This window comes from Anolis sagrei, chromosome 4 (assembly GCF_037176765.1).
Source record: "Anolis sagrei isolate rAnoSag1 chromosome 4, rAnoSag1.mat, whole genome shotgun sequence".
In the NCBI taxonomy this organism is placed as follows: domain Eukaryota; kingdom Metazoa; phylum Chordata; class Lepidosauria; order Squamata; family Dactyloidae; genus Anolis; species Anolis sagrei.
In genome coordinates this window covers 172,018,871-172,038,239 of record NC_090024.1, presented here as the reverse complement: position 1 = coordinate 172,038,239, position 19,369 = coordinate 172,018,871, and the positions used below count along the sequence as shown (strand labels likewise).

Below are 19,369 nucleotides of genomic sequence, written 5' to 3'. Positions count from 1 at the left end.
TGTTATATTTTTTGGAAAGATCCGCTAAGAAGTCACCGATAACTGCTGCCTGTTGCCATGCTGCCCCTTCTTCCAAAAGGGCCCCCAGAACCACAGCCCTGGAGATTTGGCAATAGGATCCCCTTGAGCTGCTGCGGGAGTGCCTGGGCGCTGTCGGTTCCTGTGCAAGGACTGGGGAGCAGCTCAGGACGAGATCCGCTCAGTTCCACCTTAAGAAAAGTTTGCTGGACTGTTTCTTTTGGTACGGAAGTTGGAGCTCTACCACTCCCCAGGGATCCCCGGCACGGCGGGCGCTGACCACGGTGGATCTCCCCGGAGAGAGAGAGAGAGAAGAAAGGAGGGTATGGCAAAGAGGGGGGCTCTCATTTCCCTTCCTGGCCCCCCAGCCATGGCCTGAGCGGGGCGCCCCTTCCCAGCCAGCCCTTCCTTCCCTGCTTGCATAAGAGGAATCCCAGCCAGGGCTAGTCTGCATCTAGGTGGCAGGGTCCAGTTTCCTCTGGTGCAGAAAGTGAGGTGGCAGGGAGGAGAAGCAGCCTCCACCGGGTGCTTCTACACTGTGGAATGAATGCGGTTTCACACCACTTTAACAGCCATGGCTGAGTCCTGGGGTTTGTAGTTTGGTGAGGCACCAGAACTCTTAGACAGGAAAGCTAAAGAACATTCAAAGTATCACTACCAGGATTTAATGGCAGTTTGTCACACTAGAGAATAAATCCACTTAAAATCCGATTTCTGCTTCCTGCAGAATCCAGGAGTGTGTAGTTTAGGGAAGGGCCTTTAAGAACCACACTACAAGCTCCAGAATTGTGCAGGAGGCAGAAACCGGATTTTAAGTGGATTTTTTTCCCTTTAGTGTGAAGAAGAAATAAGTGGTGTCTAACTGTATTCATTCTATAATGTAGATCAGGCATGGGCAAACTTCTGCCTCCCAATTTGCTACCGGGCACAATTCAAAGTGCTGGCTTTAGCCTATAAAGCCCTAAACAGTTCTCATTTCCGTCTCAACTTAGCTATCTGAATGTATCTCCCCTTACGAACCTTCCAGGAATTTAAGATCATTTGGGGAGGCCGTCTCTCGATCCCGCCTTCCTCACAAGCATGCTTGGCGGGGACGAGGGTCAGGGCCTTTTCAGTGGTGGCCCCTTGGCTGTGGAACTCCCTTCCTGTGGATATTAGATTGGCACCCTTCCTCCTGACCTTTAGGAAAAGAGTAAAAACCTGGCTCTTCGAGCAAGCTTTTGGAACCTCATTGTAACCAGATAAACTCAGTATTGTGAAAGAAATATGGTTTAACGATGCAAATGCACATGAATTTAAACCCAGAAATCATTGATTTTTATAGTTTTAAATTGCTTTTATATGAATTTTATTATGTGATGTAACCTGTTTTAAACTATATATTTATGTGTTTTTGGCCTCTAATTGTTGCCAGTCTGTACACCACTCTGAGTTGCCTTTGGGCTGAAAAGGGCGGGATAAAAGTGTGGCTGGTAAATAAATAAATAAGTGTTTTGGACTTCAACTCCTACAATTCCTAACAGCCTCAGGCCCTTTCCTTAAGTGGGAGAAAAGAGGGAAAAGGAAGGACCCTGAGGCTGTTAGGAATTTTTGGAGTTGAAGTCCAAAACACCAGGAGGCCCAAGTTTGCCCATATCATGTAGATGCACTTTCATAGCATTGCTGGGTTGCAAGGAATCAGTGTTTGGGGGGAAAATTGCCCTGAAGTACAGCACACCTTGCTGGCTGGGAAAATTTAGAAGCTCTAGATCAGGAACTACCAAACTTTGCGCTTTCAGAGATTTTGGACTTCAGCCTCTTCCTGAATTCCTGATTATTGCTTCAGTTGGAGGGGGCTTTGGGGAGTTGAAGTCTGCAGGGCCATTGCTTTAGACCAGTGTTTCTCAAACTCTGCTCCTCCAGATGTTTTGGGCTTCTGCTTCTGGAAATCCCAGCCAGATTACCAGCTGTTAGGAATTGTGCGAGCTCAAGTCCAAAACGGCACCCCATGCAGTCATGCTGGCCACATGACCTTGGAGGTGTCTATGGACAACGGTAGCTCTTTGGCTTAGAAATGGAGGTGAGCACCAACCCCCAGAGTCGGACACGATTATTAGACTTAATGTAAGGGGAAAACATTTACCTTTACCTAAGTCCAAAACATCTGGAACATAGTTTGAGATCCACTACTTTAGACAGACTCAATCAGAGAAGCCACTGTTGATTTTGCAAGACCTGAGCAGAATGGTTGATAAGATCATAAGTCAAAGTCCGTTTAAAAGGAACCCTTTGTGATAAGGAAAGGTTTAGAATGAGATTGAATGCCATTTGGCACCAATAATTGTCACAACTCAGTGCTCTGAATCCCAAGAGCTATAGTTTTATAAAATCTGTAGCCTTCTTTATGCCATCGCAGTTAAAGTCATGGCAAATAGTGGTGTGAGGTTTGACAAAGCAGCTTATTTCAATGTAGTGACAATACTTTTGCACTGATGGGAGATGCCTTTCAGGCAGAACTTGAGAAAAGTTTGGGTTGTTTTAGGTTTTTCGGGCTATATGGCCATGTTCTAGAAGCATTCTCTCCTGACGTTTCACCTGCATCTATGGCAGGCATCCTCAGAGATTGTGAGGTCTGTTGGAAACTAGGAAAATGGGATTTATGTATCTGTGGAATATCCAGGGTGGGAGAAAGAACTCTTGTCTGTTGGAGCTAGGTGTGAATGTTGCAATTGGCCACCGTGATTAGCATTTGATGGCCTGGCAGTTTTTAGGTGTAGTAGCTTGTTCAGAGGTGGCCCTAGGAAATTTTCAACGGTAAGCAAGCAGTATCCCCCCCCCCCCCCCCCGCAACCAATCACTGATACATATTTTCTGTTCGTCGTGCCGTATTTGGTACAATTTCATCATTGGTCGAGTTCAGAATGCTCTTTGATTGTAGGTGAACTATACATCCCAGTAACTACAACTCGCATATGCCAAGGTCTATTTTCCCCCAAGAGCGCCCCTGGGCAAAATCAACTATACTGCAAATGCTTACTTTGCCTAATGGGTTGAGCCGTCCCTGAGCTTGTTACTGCCTGGGGGAATCCTTTGTTGAGGAGTAATTAGCCGTCCCTGATTGTTTCTTGTCTGGAGTTCCCCTGTGTTTGAGTGTTGTTCTTTATTTGCTGTTATAATTTTAGAGTTTTTTTTAAAAAATACTGGTAGCCAGATTTTGTTCATTTTCATGGTGTCTTCCTTTCTGTTGAAATTGTCCACATGCTTGTGGATTTCAATGGCTTTTCTGTGTGGTCTGACATGATAGTTGTTAGAGTGGTCCAGCATTTCTGTGTCCTCAGATAATACCACAACCCAGTGATTCCGGCCATGAAAGCCTTCGACAATACAATGAGAAAAGTTTTTTCCGTTGGCTTTCAATATTGGTGTTTTGTGTATGTGCGTATTTGGAAGTCCACTTCTGTAGTTAAGGAGGAAATGCACACTTCACATCCCAAAGCAAAGTTTCTGGTCGAGTGTGAATGAACCTGCTAGATTCTGTTCATTCCCATGCTCCCCTTTTTCTGACTGAAAGAAATTTAACCAAATTCCTACCTTTGTGAGAACCCCTCAAGTAGATAGTTATATTTCACTATCCCTTTGTGCTCCTGCTTTTGCAAATCTGCCACTCTTATTCTGAATTTTAGAATTCTAGAAGGATGGTTATTGGAGAGCTGGACTTAAAAATCATTTCAAAATACTTTTAGATAATTGTCTGTATGAACCATGCTAGGAGCCTTTTTGAAACTGGATTACCGTTGTTGTGTGATAAGAAGTGTTGCCAAGTTAATTCTGGAGCCCTGAACTCAAAAGGTTTGTCATTAATTTCAAAGATATCTGAGCATGTTTGAATAACAATACAAACCGTTGGTTGCTGGGAAAGGTCTGGTACCTGACCCTTGTCTTTGATAGATCCAACTCTGTCCCTGGTTAGTTTCTCATTCACTGGGATCAAGGTAATCCTGAGATAAATTTTCCTAGCATTCAAATAGTAGCATTTTTCCTCTAGTAGTCTATTGTGATTGCTGTCAATGTATTTTTCTGAGTTCAATGAATAGCGTTGCCAGCTTCTGTCCTGTTCTCTGCTGTAACTGGGTTTTAAAGCATCTGTCCGAAAAGGTTATGTATGGTCAAATGCTCTTCTTTGATGCTCCTTAAATTGGTAGAATCATAGAATCTTAGATTTATTTATTTATTTATTTAGTGGCAAAAACATTGAATAAATAAGTATAAAACTGATAAAATAAAGGGAGTACAAGCAGGTAAATAATGTTAGACCAAAAACAGGTAACAATTACTGCACTGTCTTTAGCTTTGAGTATGAAGCAGAGCATTGTGGGCAAGCATACAGAAGCAGAGTTGTTTGTTCTGGAGGCAGACCCTCATTTGGGGGGGGGGGGGGGCAGGGCATCCATTTGGTATTTCATGGTTTAGCTGCCTAGAAGGACACTTGCTGTTGCTGGGGGAACATTTAGAGGAGTGGGGGTTCTCATGAAGCTTTTCCTTGATTTAAGTCTTCTGGGAGGAGGCTGATAGCCATGCAGTGGGTGGCTTTCACCGTGTTCATCCTTATTTCTCTCACAGTTAACAGCAACTTCCTGTCAGAATCTCAGATTAGAAGGGATCAGAGGGGTCATTCAGTGCAAACCCGTGAATCAAAGCACTCCAGGCAGATGGCCATCCAATTTTGGTTTAAAGTTCTCTCCCCAAAAAGAGAGTTCAGCACTCTCTGAGACAGTTAATTTCAGTGAAATAACTCTTAGAATAATATGTTATTGGTTCTATTATTATTATTATACATGATAACATATAATATAATTATAATAAATGAATTATTATAATATTGATCCACTAGTGTGTGTTCTAATCTTCAGAGCAACAGAAAGCAAACTTGTTCCATTTTCTCCATTTAATTAATTAATTATTGATTTATTCAAGTTGTTGATATCTTTCTTGGAGTGTACTGACTTAACTGGACAAAGTAATCCAAGTGTGGTCTGACCAAAGCAGAATAGATTGGTGCTTCTGCTGGAGCTGGAACCTATTCTCCTGTTGATGCATTGGGTTTTTGTCTGCTGACTCACACTGTTGATTCATGGCTGTAGGGATATACCTGGTTTATTTGAATGCACAGTTTCAGTGATGTGATCTGCAGCTGCCAAACTGGCAGGTCGGAACGGAGGGCTATATAAAAGCTCTGTTTTCAATATAAATGTAAAGCTCCTGTGGTGAACATATTCAACGACATAAAACCTAATGCCATGCTACATTGTACCTTCTCTAGAAGGTTCTGGTTCCCATCTGTTTTACTATTCACTAAATACATTTTTTTCAGAGATTAACCTATCTTGGGATATTACACATCAGCCAAAGAAGATGTTGCAAATTTTTCCACTTTTTTTCTGCTCTTTTTTGGGCCATTTGTGTAAATTGAGGTTACAGAGATTGAAAGGAGCACCTGAAGGGGCAGAAATGTGGAAGGAGTCCATTGAAGCCAATTTACCTTTGAGTCCCCAAAATCTGACCATGGCATGGGATCCTTTCATCTCCATTCTTTACCGTTCAATCCACATGGTGTTTTGAGACTACAGACTCCTTCACATTACACAGTGCTATAATTCTGTTTTAACTGTCCTGTCAACATCCTGTGGAATCCTGGGATATTCAATATGCATTACAACAGAATTGCTTTGTGTTGCATTTAGAAAGCCTCACCATTTGAGGTCCTAAGCTGTGGCCCACTTAGTTTGTGCGTAAATCTGGCACTGGATGCGTGACAAAGTGACTCATTATGAGGGCAACAGTGGGATGCATTTCTCCCAGGCTTTGGCCAGAGAATAAACTTCCCCTTCCATCCTGCTGATGTCGCAAACTCTTTGATCTCTTAAGCAAGAATCTGTCCTGGATCTTGAGCCACACTTTTATATGCACAGTAGGGACTTTGAACCTCCTTGACAGAGATAACTTTTGTGTTTACTTTCTCAAGAACGCAATTGCCTGAGTCACTGAGGAACAGATACCCTGATATTATTTGGAAAAGCAAAAAGGAACTGGGGAAGCAGTGCAGGGAGGTGGACATAAGAGGATGAATACTGATGGCCTTTGAGTGATTTAGCAACAATGCTGTATAATATCAGCACAATGATTTCAAACCAGACAAGAAAACAATATAGGAAGGGATTTGTTATTAGAGAAAACAATAGGTGGCTACTATATAATATTTTTTGTTGTATTTTTTTTACAAATCCATATTTTGTAATAGTTCAGGGTGGCATAGAGCATGGAATTAAAAGTAAGGAGTTCCCTTAATCTTAATTATTTTGATAGATCATGGTTTTTTTTAATTCATTTGTAATTGGGAACAGAATGCCATACACAGGTTCACAGTCTGGGAGTTCTCTTAGACTCATCACTGAGCCTGGAATCCCAGGTTTCCAGGGGAGCTTTCGCACGATTAAAACTGGTGCACGAACCGAGCCTGTACCTTGGGAAGTCAGACATGGCCACGGTGGTCCATGCTCTTGTCACATCTCGAATAGACTACTGCAATACACTCTACATGCGGTTGCCTTTGAAGACTGCTCAGAAGCTTCAAGTTGTCCAATGGGCGGCAGCCAGGTTGCTTAACGGAGCAGCATAAGGGGAGCACACAACCACCCCTGTTATGTTTGTTCCATTGACTGCCAGTCTCCTACCAAGCACAATTCAAAGTTCTGGTTTTAGCCTATAAAACCCTAAACGGCTCCAGTCCAGCTTACCTATCTGAATGTATCTCCCTCTATGAACCAGTTCAAGTGCTAAGATCTGCCGGGGAGGTCCTGCTCTCGGTCCCACTGCTTTTGCAAGTACAATTGATGGGAACAAGAGACAAAGCCTTCTCAGTGGTGGCGCTTGGCTCTGGAGCTCCCTTTCTAGCAAGATCAGATTGCCCCCCCCTCCCCCTTGGCATTTAGGAAACAAGTTAAGACTTGGCTATTCAAACAGGCTTTTGGAGAATGACAGAAATACAATCTAACATCCTGTCACAGTATGGTCAGAAATGAAGCTTCTCAATGGGTGCTGGATGGGTGCAATGTGGTGTTTGTGTATTGGATTTATCATGCTTAATTTGTTACCGGTTTTAAATTGTATCTTATGTTTACTGTTTTAATGATTTTGTGTTATGTTTTAACAGTTTGTATAATTGACGCGTTGAATGTTTGCCTGAATATATGATATGCGCAGCTCTGAGTCCCCTGCGGGATGAGAAGAGCGGGATATAAATGAAGTAAATCAATAACACAAACTTGGTATATTGTTTGGGGTCTCTTCCACGGGGCCTCTGGTTCTATGTCTTTTACCACTTCTTAGTTGAAAAAAATCAACTGCACTGTCCTTGTTGTGCTTTCAAAGTGTGTGTGTGGGGGGACGGGGGGACGGGACTATGGCAGAGACTATGTCGTTGCCCAACAAGCTGATGGAATTTTTCAAAGTAGGTCAGGTTAGTACAGATTTGCTTGGTTACTATGGATATTGCTTAATTATACACCAATAATCCCCCATGAGAATGTCTTGATTGCTGCTCATTTTTTCCTGTTTTTAAACATTCCCAGAAAGTGCAAAATACGCTCCCGTGGTTTTAAAACTGGGAATAAATGAGCAAAGGAGAATATAGGTTACAATCCAAGGTGGGAACGTAACCATCTCCCAAGCGATGGGAAGGAGATGCACTGTTTTGAACCTGCTGCGGTCTCCACATTTCTGCTAGTTTTCTGTAATGATGGAAAGAAATGGCAGAAAGCAATCCAGGCTAATCGCATGCTGTGATGTATGGGACCATCAACCCAACTGCCTTCCATTCCTGCTAAACAACTCAGGTCCTTATGGCTCACAAGCAGAGATTGTTAGCTATGCCACAAAGGTGCTTAGAGTAAATAAAGATATTTTTATAAGGAAGATGAAACCCAGGCTGCATGGGAAGATTGTTTTGAAAGGGACTTTTACAACCTTGGATCAGGACTATGTACTCACCCACAAATTATTATTATTATTATTATTATTATTATTAACTTTATTTGTACCCCGCTAGCATCTCCCGAAGGACTCGATGCGGCTTACAAAGGCCAAGGCCACGAAACACAACACAAACAATGTAACACCAAAAGCAAATTAAAAACAGTTAAAGCAATATTAACGACATGCAATAGACAGTATATCAAGACAAATAAAAACTGGGCCGGGCCAGAGTAGTGGGTACAGGATTAAAAGTGCTCAAATCCCCTTTGAGTCCCCTTCGGGGTGAGAAGGGTGGCATATAAATGCCGTAAATAAATAAATAAATAAATAAATAAACCCCGCACAAAAGATTTCCATTCTTGGAATCTTCATCTCTTCTGGTGTAAGATAGATGAAGATGTGGACCTTTTCAGTACTGGGGTACTGTTCCAGGAATGCCTTCCTTAGATACTGTTGGATGGTGCATGCTTTCTTGTTCTGATGCTAGACAAAAACATTTGTTAATTCCACAAGCTTTCTATCTGTTGGGGTTTAGTTCCAAACCTCTACCAGCCATGGATACCAAAATCTGTGAGTACTCAAGTCCTATTATATACAACAGCATAGTAAAATGATACGGTAAGTAAAACAAACAAGTTCAGTAGAATCTCACTTATCCAACATTCACTCATTCAACGTTCTATATTATCCAACGCAGTCCACAGCTGGATCCACAGCTGTTTCAATACATTGTGAAGTTTTGGTGCTAAATTCGTAAATACAGTCATTACTACATAACATTAACATGTATTGAACTGCTTTTTCTGTCGATTTGTTGTAAAACATGATGTTTTGGTGCTTAACTGGTGAAATCATAACGTTATTTGACATTTAATAGACTTTCCCTTTATCCCTCCTTATTATCCAACATTTTCACTTATCCAACGTTCTGCCAGCCTGTTTATGTTTGATAAGTGAGACTCTACTGTACCTCTACACACACACACACACACACACACATAAATAAATAAGAGTATAACCCTTATTTATTTTCTAACTGGAATAAATGCAAAAATATTGTGCAGACTTTCTAATGGCTGTTTTACTCTGCTGTATTTATTCTGTCTCTACCTCCACTGAAATTCTCTGTTGCTTTGAGAGGGTATGAACTACTATATAACTGAGAAACTGAATGTCTTTGTCTAATGCCATGGTGGAAAATGGAGTAAATGTTTACATCTCTAGACTCCAGGTCTTTCTGAGTACTAAAGATTCAGCTTCTGCAAAGAAAACCTGTCTTGGAATGGTTAGGCTAATTAAGCTAATAGTTGCTGATTCTCTTTCTGCATTATTCTTCTCCTGCCCAGGTTTACTGATCATTCACAATATTTGAACATTTTCATGCATTTTTTCCAAGATGATTCATGCTTTAGGTGTCTTTATTTATATTTTTTTCTACATGCTTTTGTAGGATGATGAAATGCAATTGCTGTCCATAGCTAGTTGATTCCATTTATCTGCTTTTATTGTCTAGATAATCTAGTGATATGAACTAGTTTACTATGTGAATTCAAGTACAAGATAATTTTCTTCTGAGAACTGGCCGATTTAACCTTGAAGTTTGCTCCACTTATACAATAGTATTGGCGAATAGAATACTGTATTTCATAGCATAATAGTCGCAATCACTTAACTGTCACACTCCTATTTTGGGGAAGGCAAAAATATAAATGACTAGCTGTGCCCTGCCACGCGTTGCTGTGGTCTATAGTAAAACTTATCAAAGTTGAGGTAGATATCTGGACTATTATGAAAGAGAGGTACCTACCTATTCCTTCCCCCTTTTCCTCCCCCTTTCTCTCCTTTCTTCCTTCTCTACTTCTTTCTTTCTTTCCTTCTTTCGCTCCTTGGTTTCATCCTTCTCTCTTTCCTTCATTCCCTCCCCCTTTCTTCCCTCCCTGTTTGCTTCCTTCTTTCTCTTTTTATTTCCTTTTATTTCACCACCATCATAACAATAACAATAATGCAATGCATTGCCTCTGGGACCTGACACCTCTCCCATTCCCCCTAAAAGGGTCTCATAGGAATCATAGCATCATCATAATAATAGAAATAACAACCTTTACCCGCCACGTGTTGCTCTGGCCAACCTTGCCTCTTTCTCTCCTTCTTTCCCTCCTTCCTTCCTTCCCTCCCATCTTTCCTTCTCCTTTTCCTTCTCTATCTCTTTCCTTCCTTCCCCCTTTTTCTTTCTCTTCTGGTCTCTTTTCTTCCTTCTCTCTTTCCTTCTTTCCTTCCCTCCCTCTTTCTCTACATCTTCCCCCTTCCTTCACTCCCTCTTTCCTTCCTTTCCCCTTTTTCTTTCTCTTCTGGTCTCTTTTCTTCCTTCTCTCTTTCCTTCTTTCCTTCCCTCCCTCTTTCTCTACATCTTCCCCCTTCCTTCACTCCCTCTTTCTTTCTTTCATTCCCTTTTTTCTTTCCTTTTCTCCTTCTTTCCTTCCCACTTTTTCTTTCTCTTCTGGTCTCTTTTCTTCCTTCTCTTTCCTTCTTTCATTCCCTCCTTCTTTCTCTACATCTTCGCCCTTCCTTCACTCCCTCTTTCCTTCCTTTATTACCTTTTTCCTTTCCTTCTCTCCTTCCTTCCTTCCCCCTTTTTCTTTCCCTCCCTCTGTCTCTCATTTCCTTCCTTCTCTACCTCTTTCCTTCCTTCCCCCTTTTTCTTTCTCTTCTGCTGTCTCTCTTTCCTTTCCTTCCATCTTTCCTTTTCTTTCCTTTTCTTCCTCCTTCTTTCTCTAACTTTCCTTCCTCCCCCCTTTTCTTTATCTCCCTTTCTCTTTCTTCCTTCTTTCCTTCCTTCCTGTCTTTCCTGGATTTTGACAGGGCGGGAAGGGGCGGGGTGGGGTTTGGAGGTGGTGTGAAGTAAAAGGAGGTAAGATTGGGGCAGGGGAGTGATGGAGCGTGGGGTTGTGTGTGTGTGTGTGTGTGCGGCGGCGGGGGGAGTGATGGAGCGTGGGGTTGCGTGTGTGTGTGCGGCAGCGGGGGGAGTGGGGTTGCGCATGTGTGGCGGTGGGGGGAGTGATGGAGCGTGGGGTTGCGTGTGTGTGTGCGGCGGGGGGAGTGATGGAGCGTGGGGTTGTTGTGTGCGTGCGGCAGGGGGTGTGTGTGCGGGAAGCGGCGCGGTGGGGCTTGGAGTGGGCATGGCTTCCGCAGAGGGAACGTTGGCCGGAAGACTGTGTGCGCGCGCCAGGGAACCTGCGGCTGGGCAACAATGCGCATGCTCAGTTGTTTTGTCGTTTTGTGAGTGTGTTGTTGTGTTGTTTTTCATTTTGAGTAGATATGTTTGTACCTTGTGGGTTGTGTTATGGGCATGGGAATTTTGGTTAAGTTTCGTTGGTTTTTTTGAGTTTCGTTGTTTTGCCGTTTTGTGAGTGCATTGTTGTGTTGTTTTTCATTTTGATTAGATATGTTTGTACCTTGTGGGTTGTGTTATGGGCATGGGAATTTTGGTTAAGTTTCGTTGGTTTTTTTGAGTTTTGTTGTTTTGCCGTTTTGTGAGTGTGTTGTTGTGTTGTTTTTCATTTTGAGTAGATATGTTTGTACCTTGTGGGTTGTGTTATGGGCATGGCAATTTTGGTTAAGTTTCGTTGGGGTTTTTTGAGTTTTGTTGTTTTGCCGTTTTGTGAGTGTGTTGTTGTGTTGTTTTTCATTTTGAGTAGATATGTTTGTACCTTGTGGGTTGTGTTATGGGCATGGCAATTTTGGTACAGTTTCGTTGGGGGGTTGTGGAGTTTTGCTGTCCGGTTGAACCAACCTAACAGATTTATATATATAGATTTACTCTGATTTGTTAATCTTTGGAGGTCATTATCCAGACATCTTTACTGTGTAGAGATATTTTGAGAGAACTCAATTTTCCTGCTTCCCATGCCACAGTGGGCTTTTAAAAAAATTAAGTAAAATTATTTTAAGGCATCCAATGGAGCAGGAGCCCCTGGTGACACAGCGTGTTAAACTGCTGAGCTGGTGAATTTGCTGCCCAAAATCTGAGGAGCGGGGTGAGCTTCTACTGTTAACCCCAGCTTCTGCCAGTCCGAAAACATGCAAACGTGAGTAGATCAATAGGTACCGCCTTGATGGGAAGGTAACTGCACTCCATGCTGGCCACATGACCTTGGAGGTGTCTACGGACAACGCCAGCTCTTCGGCTTAGAAATGGAGATGAGCACCAAACCACATGACTAGACTTAATGTCAGAGGAAACCTTTATCTTTTTTAAAGCTGTAATAATACTGCCATTACAGTTTATTACAGTTTTAAAAAAAAGAAAGTGAAGAGAAACCTGGGTTGCTATGAGTTTTCTGGGCTGTATGGCCATGTTCCAGAAGCATTCTCTCCTGACGTTACTCCCACATCTATGGCAGGCATCCTCTGAGGTTGTGAGGTCTGCTGGAAACTGGGAAAGTGGGGTTTTATATATCATTCACACTTGCCTCAAACAGACAAGAGTTCTTTCTTCCACCCCAACATTCCACAGATATATAAACCCCACTTTCCCAGTTTCCAACAGACTTCACAACCTCTGAGGATGCCTGCCATAGATGTGGGAGTAACGTCAGGAGAGAATGCTTCTGGAACATGGCCATACAGCCTGGAAAACTCACAGCAACCCAGTGATTCTGGCCATGAAAGGCTTTGACAACACATCAAAGGGAAACCAATTATGATGCAGAAGGTAGAGCAAACATGGTGATCTGAATTGCACTATTGGCACTGAGCAACATATAGTGTAAAAAATGAATAAAAAATAGTGGCCATTAGGTTATTAAAATATAAATGTGATGAGTATATGATATTCAGCATTCAACTATCTTTGTGAATACGAGTGAAATTATTTTTGCACTGGACAACCCAAAATGTCTGAATGGTGTGATGTGTATGTAAATGGAAAACAAAAAAGTGCAAGAATGCCAGGTGGTCAAGATTTGGCAGCTTAATGACCTGTGTGGTGTCCACCTTCTCTTTCTACATATTTCCAGTAGTGTAAATATCTCCCAGCCAGTGTACTTTATATAAGCTTATGCTGCTAATGGGTCTTTTGGGAAAATGAGTTGCTGTTGGAGATGGAGAGCAAAGCTGGATGGACAATCAGTCTGAACAAGTGTGACCTGAAACAAAATATCATAATATATCCATCTTTACCTGTTAAAAGGCATTGCCAGATGTAGAGAGCATCAGTTATGCTTTCCTGTGGAAGATTTTAAAGTGTAAGGAATATAAGCAGGGTATCTACCCTTTCTCATTTTCATATCCTCCTGCAATATCCCATGGGGGTGTTTAAGCTATTTGTGGTGGCAGTGCTCCATTTATGCGGTCTCATTTAGGATATCTCAGACATCTGTGGACTTTAAGAAAGTCTTAGATATCTCAGCCATCTGCAGACTAATAAAACTGATTTCTGTAAGTTTAGAGAAATAACTGGGTGAGATCACGTGGTCAGAATGCTGAAAGAAAGGAGAGTTCACAATGTATGTGAGTTTTTTAAAAAAAAGATACAATATGGAAGACACAATATGGAAAAGTGAGATGTGTCCAAAGAGAGCAGGATAAGATGAACAAAGAGCTGTCCAATGTCCTGAGATTTAAAAGAAGCATATATAGGCAGTCCCCGAGTTATGAATGCCTCATAGTTAAGAACAGGGGTGAGACAACAGGAAGCAAGAGAAATCTTCCAGGAAGGGAAATTCACTATTGAAAGAGTCATCATGGGGAAAAGGTGTCTCTGCAGAAGTTTTCTCACCAATCCTTGTTTCTACAAGAAGCGAAATGTTTCAAAACCCAATGATCACAGGGACAGAAAGTGAGGTGGAATCTGCTGAATGGGGGCACAGGCAACAAAACAAACACCACCCTATCCAAAGCTTTAAAAACTATTTATTTTTGGCTGGAGGTACACTTAAAACAAGTGCCTGTTCCGACTTATATGCCTACAGAACCTATTTTGTTCATAACTTGGGGACTGTTTGTATAAGGAATGAAAAAAGGGGGAAATCACCAAAGAGGAATACAAATAAATAGCCAGTTTTTATAAAGAGGAAATCAGAAAAGGGAAAGCTCAAAATGAGCTCAGGTTTGCTAGAAAGGTTAGAAATAATTAACATGGGAATGGGTTGGGGACGCAGTGTTCAGTAAAAAGAATAAGGAAAAGTAAGGTCATTGCAAAGGAAAAATGGTGAAATGCTAAGAGGTGATAGAGAGGTGGAAGAACTGTTCAATGCCTTCTTTGCCTCAGTCTTCTAGCAAGAGGAAAACAATCCTATACCTGGTGAAGATATGCATGCAGTAGGTGGAGTATAGCACAGAATAGTAAAGAAATATCTAGTTGCAACAATGGATTAATGTCTCTGAATTGTATGAATTGCATCTGAGAGCACTAAAAACATTTAAGATACAATCTCAGAGACTGGTGAATATCTTTGAAAAATACTGGAAAACAGGATGCAATTTACAAGCAAAGAAACTCCACCTAAACAGCAGGAAGGACTTCTTGACTGTAAGATTTGTTTTTTGGAGGTTGTGAACATTTGGAAGTTTTTAAATAGAGGGAGCATGGCCATCTCATGTTCCAGCATAGCAGGAGGTTGGACTAGATGGCTCTGATAATCTCTTCGAACATTATGATTTAAACTACAAGTTTTGTAGGTTTACAACCTCAAGTTTCTTAGTGTATACAGATGCCTTCTGCTTGTTTTTCAGTGGCTCCATTGGATTCAGTTTGTGGCAGCATCCTGAGTCTTCTACTGATAGAAGCAAGTCTTCAACTTCTTGCTTTCAGTCATTGCATTTCAAAAAAGGCAGTGTTAAACCAATTGATGCAGTCTTGCTGACAACACTACCATGTGATAGCTGTATAAAAATGCAATTTCTGTTCTAGTCCATGTGACTGTTGGTTCACCCATTTCACGTCATATCCTTGTCATACTGATGTCAGGGGGCGGGACAGAAAGTGACTGATATTTCTTAGGAAATCTGGAGCATGACTTCATGATGCTTTTGCAACATTTTGTCCTCTATAGACTTCAAATTGTTTGTCAGTCATCAGATTCTTTTAAACTAAGAGTGGGCAACTTCTTTTCTGCGACGGGTTACTACATCCATCAGTCTTAGATCACAGGTGAGTTGGACAAAAGCTAACACAAGAGAAGGATCTGAGATGGAAAAAAGTATTTTTGGACTACAGCTCCCATATACTAGCCAAAGTAGGGATTGTAGGAGAGATAGTCCAAAATACCTTTCCTATGACTACCAGGTCTGAAGCCAGTGAATGGGTCACCCCTTTTGTCTTTATGCCACCATTCCTTCTCCATTTCCTTTCTATTTTCTGTTTGTGTTATCAAAGGCTTTCATGGCCAGAATCACTTGGTTGCTGTTTTCCGGGCCATACATCCTGGAAAACTCACAGCAACTCAGTATTTTCTATTTATTCCTTCCTTCCAGGTGAGCTACCAGAGAGGGAAGAATGTATCCCACTTTCAGCGGGTTTTTTTAAAAAATCGGACTCATGGTTTTGATAAGTTATGTTGAGAGTCACAGATTCTCCATCATTGTGTGAACAGTATATAGGATGAGTGATAGTAAATGGAATTTCATAGTTGTTTTGTAATACCATCCTCCGATTTTCAAGAAGCACTGCTTGACTATCAAGCAAAAAGTGGTGCCAGAAATAATATCATAAAAAAGCTGACTGGCACAACCTGGGGATCACAACCAGACACAGTGAAGACATCTGCCCTTGTGCTTTGCTACCCTGCTGCTGAATATGCATGCTCAGTGTGGAATACATTTCACCACGTTAAAATAGTGAATGTGGCTCTTAATGAGGCATGCCACATTATCACAGGATATCTACACCTCACACCACTAGAGAAATTACAGTGTTCCCTCACTTATCATGGGTGTTACATTCTAGGACCACCTGTGATCCACCTGTGAAAATCCGTGAAGTAGGAATACGCACAGTATTTACAATCCTATTTACTGTAAATTGTATTTTTTATGGTTTATAATATTCTTTTAGTGTTAGAATTAATATTTTAATATATTTTTATACATTTTGTGGTTTTAAAATCAGAAATGCCTTGCCCGACTAACCGGGCAAGGACTATTGTGGCGGTGGGCACCTTACTGCCCACCATTCTACTTACAGGGGGCTTCTTCTTCCCAGAAGCCCTTTTGCACGGCGGGAAGTTTCCTGCTGCTTGGCTGGCTGGCCAACCAGCAGCAGTATCCGCCAGGGCTGGCTTCCCCATCTTGCCCCAGCAGCCTTTGTAGGGCTGCCCTCAGCCTTTGCAGGCCCTGGGAAGAAGAAGCCACCTGCAAGCAGCATGGCCGGTGAGAGGGTTTAGAATTAATATTTTTATTTTTATACGTTTTGTAGCTTTAAAATCATAAATGTCTTGCCCGACTTACCGGCCCTTGTCCGGTAAGTCCGGCAAGACATTTCCGATTTTAAAACCACAAAATGTATAAAAAATTAATTCTAAACCCTAACCACAAAACAGCGAGTCCGTGGAAAGTGAATCGCGAAACAGCTAGGGAACACTATACTATTTAGTTGGTATTGCACCACCTGACATCCATCGGGAAGTAGCAGCCTGTAAAGAAAGGACCAAGGCATTGACATCTCCAGTCCATTCTCTGCTCAAATATCAGCTAGCATGCCAGAGCCTTAGATAAAGAAATAGCTTCCTAAGATCTAAATAGATATTTGCAAGAACACCTAAGCAACTGAGAATTGAAAAGTGGCAGGTGAAAACCCGGAATCTCAATCCGTGGCTGATACCAGATGAGAAACTCTCTCCTGGGCACACAAAAGACTGGGCAACTTGGAAGGAGTTGAACAGACTGTGCTCTGGCATCACGAGATGCAGAGCTCATCTTAAGAAATGGGGCCACAAAGTGGAGTCCATGACATGCAAGTGCGGAGAAGAGCAAACCACAGACCGCTTAATACAATGCAACCTGAGCCCTGCCACATGCACAATGGAGGACCTTCTCACAGCGACACCAGAGGCACTCCAAGTGGCCAGCTTCTGGTCAAAGGAAATCTAGTATAATGCTAAGTTTTTTACTTTGTGTTCTTTTAAATACATTATAACTGTACCCTTGATTTGCTTTTGTGATGCTGGGCTTTGGCTTGAAAAAGTATGACTTGAACAGGCGAGTCTCCCCCGCCCCTTCTTTCTTTTTAATCCTATTTCCATATACTTGCTTTTGAATACCTATAGAAAAAAATGAACATGACAGTGATGGGTGGATTGCGGGGAAAGACAGATCCTGCTTTTGAAGGCTGATATACAAAATAAAATGCAAACACCTTTTTGGGATAGAACTAGGTCACCCAAGGGGTGACAATATAAGAGCTCCATCACCTAGGTAATGTATCTGGTTGCCATGGTGACCTTAAAGGCTACATCAGTCAACAGCTTTCAAAATTTTGACAGCTGACTGAGACTTAAGGTTTTAATGAGTGTAGACACTTGGTTCGTTTTAATAGCCAAGTACTCTAAAAATATTCTTCCACCTTGTTAATGTTTCTAGAATGTGAGTTAATAATTTAGGTTCCCTCTATATGGTTTCTGACTCTCCAAAGCAAGATTGCTGAAGGGTAATCGTGTTGGGCTAGTTCTATATTTGATAAAGTCTCCACTGGTCATGAAGCCCCTGAGGTCATAATGTGTATTTGCTGGTCCCTTTGTCATATTCCTGGAGTAACTATTAGCTTCTGCAGGAAGGACTGGATCTACTTTCTGAAGTATATAATGTAGATATATACATGCTGTCCTCCAGGCAAGGCATGTCATTTCATTGTTCTCTGTCTGGTGTTGTTAATTTTTGTCATTTTTAGTCTTTTTTTTATACTCCCACCTTTTCTTCATATTAATATCTGTTGCTCAGGGCTGGGAAAACTGTAGTTTTCCAGATATTGTTGGATCTAATTTGCATCAACTTCAATTTTTATTAAGGAACTGTTGTAATATCCTAATATTAATCATTTTTGAGGCTATGTAATCACAGAAGCAGTATTTCTCTTTGCTAATCAGTTTGTTTTGCCTCTGTCTGCTTTCTCCAACCAGATGTTTTGGACTTCAGGGGTGCATCCACATGGTTGAAGTAACACAGATTGACATTTCTGAAATTGCCATGAATCAATGTTTTGTCAGCTAAGGCTAAACACCTTGTAAAACTACAACTCACAGTATTCTATAGCATTGAGCCATGGCAGTTAAAGTGGTGTCATACTGCATTAATTCTACAGTGCAGAGGCTCCCCAGGTTCCATCAAATACAGCTAGGATGACTAGCCAAAACTATTGGGAACTGTACTCCCAACATCTTAACGTACCAAATTGGAGAAGGTTTGTCTGAGTGAATCAGTGAGAAATTACAGTAATAACAATAACAAAATTGGCATTACTTTGTCATGAAGATCTGCTTGGGTTTAGAGTTGATTTAAAATCCACGATTGCATAAAACATTTAAAAAAATTAAAGGAACTTTTCAGTCCCAGTATTCACTTCTCAACTTTTTTGGTGTTTTCAAAAAATCACCACACGTTGTTTTTTGTCTGTACCAGAATCGGTTTGTGCTATTCTGAACCTATAGGTCTAGTACTCTTAACTGTAACAGTTGCCTTTGAGTATTTCTCAAGGATTATATTGCAGCAAGTCTGCATTGTTAACATTACCTTTGGCCTCTGTCAACCTCTTGTATGTCCTTGTGCATTTCGGCTGAACCTCAAACCGTTTCTGCTGGCCGGATTCCGGTAGACTCCTGTATTCGTTTTAGCTCTCCTCCCGAAAACAGGCGGGTAGCCGGATTGCCAGACATCTGAAAACCAGCCAGATCCCTCTTCTCTTACGCAAGCTAACTCAGGTTCCAGAGAAGAGGACAACGAACCCTCCAACCCTTGAGAAAGACATGAGCAGAAATGTCTGGTGAAACAGGCCCTTCCCATGTAATACAGATCTTCATGAGAATGGCCATTTTGGGAGCTGTATAAATAAATACAATTGTGAAAATGTGTGGGGCTGGGGGTCTGCAACCTTATAATTCACTGGAGAGCACATGCTGATGTTGGAAAAGAAAAAAAAACTTATCTGGCCAGTTTCAGATAACAGTCATCTGTTCTACTTTTGGGGCTCCTGATTTGGTTTGTGTTCATGTACCTTTATGTGACCATATGTATTTCAAATGGTTTTCTTAGGCAAGAAATTCTCAGAGGTTGTTTTGCCACTTCATTCCTCTGAAATATAGCTTACATCACCTGGTTTCTGTTGGCAGTCTCCCATCCAGGTACTAATCAG

General features: G+C 41.6%; 1 protein-coding gene across 2 annotated transcripts in view; it reads left to right on the top strand.

The window, feature by feature from the left end:
• Positions 1-333: 333 nt before the first annotated feature.
• ACOT11 (acyl-CoA thioesterase 11) overlaps positions 334-19,369 on the top strand; it is a 93,016-nt gene continuing 73,980 nt past the window's right edge. For both annotated transcript variants that reach the window (XM_060772651.2, XM_067467874.1), the window contains exon 1: positions 334-341. The gene's annotated coding sequence lies outside the window, so the exon portion shown is untranslated. The remainder of the gene's footprint in view (positions 342-19,369) is intronic.